This window comes from Amphimedon queenslandica, unplaced genomic scaffold (assembly GCF_000090795.2).
Source record: "Amphimedon queenslandica unplaced genomic scaffold, v1.1 AMPQUscaffold_13376, whole genome shotgun sequence".
NCBI classification, from domain to species: domain Eukaryota; kingdom Metazoa; phylum Porifera; class Demospongiae; order Haplosclerida; family Niphatidae; genus Amphimedon; species Amphimedon queenslandica.
The window spans coordinates 91,869-93,335 of NW_003546388.1; positions in this window are offsets into that span (position 1 = coordinate 91,869).

The window sequence follows — 1,467 nt, forward strand, 5'->3', positions numbered from 1 at the left end:
ATGATGCTCATCATAATCCATAAACTATAAGATAACGTAATAGTATAGCTAATATAAGTTTGTAACTGAACTGACTTGCTGCTTTTTCACAAAACTTAGGTTTGAAACCAAAGCTGCACAAAAGTTTGAGAGCTGTGAGTGGGAAAGTGGCAACTGAAGCTGAATGTAAACTTAAACAGTTTCAGAACCGGACATAGATCTTAGTAATGACAACTAATGATTAATAATTGAGTTACGCTATAAATACAATTAATAATTCAAAAATTGAAACACTATTTTTATAATGCGGTAGGTCTTCTTATGGTTGGTTCTTATTTCAAAATTCTTTTCTTCCATTAATGAACTGAAAGCTAAGGCAAAAATTATAATTATCAATAAAAAGGATTATTAATTAATAAAATTTAATAAAAGGTACGGAAACAAGTAAATAAAAAAGTTTCTATAAAGAAGAAAAAGTAGGGTTGTCAAAAAATAAATGAAACAAGGGGGTTGAGTTCAACCATAATAATAATTAATAGTTCAATAATAATAAACTTTAATTAATAAAACAATTTACTCATGAAAATAATACAAAAATTTCAAACCCTACTCTGCAGAAAGTGGTAACAGGTAGACTACAATGTACTGTATAGCCGTTAATTAAACTTTAATTAATAAAACAATAATTTACTCATGAAAATAATACAAAAATTTCAAACCCTACTCTGCAGAAAGTGGTAACAGGTAGACTACAATGTACCGTATAGCCGTTTAATTTCGAGAGTACAACTTTCACTGTTTTCAAGGATTTTCCGTATTCGCGAAAGTTAATTCCGTGAAATATCCGTATTGCCGATAAACACGTGTGCTTTAAAACAAGAACCGCGAAAGTTAATTCGCGAAAAAAGACTTATGGCCTGATTCGCGAAAGTTTATTGCCTCGAAACTTTGTGGCTATACGGTAAATAGAATCTTAATAATAATTATGCCTCTGTACCTATTGATTGCTCTACTACAAGACTATGACGTAAATTAATTATTGTGATAAATATAAATAAGACTTTTCAGCTAGTATTGATTGAATAACGTGTGTTCGCAATAAAAATCTAAATTATGGATTGGCTAAAGCATTCTTTGAATCTTGGAATTCAGTACAATATTCAAAAATTAAAAATATTAATATAAATGCTTGTTAGAAATTGTAATTGCATGGACTTGCAACGTTATCAATTTCTGCAAAGTAGGGTTTGAAGTTTTTGTATTATTTTCATGAATATATTATTTTTTTATTAATTAAAGTTTATTATTATTTATTGAACTATTAATTATTATTATGGTTGAACTCAACCCCCTTGTTTCTTTTATTTTTGACAACCCTACTTTTTCTTTATCATAAAAAATTTTTTATTTACTTCTTTCCATACGTTTCATTAAATTTTATTAATTAATAATCCTTTTTATTGATAATTACAAATTTTTTCCTAGGTA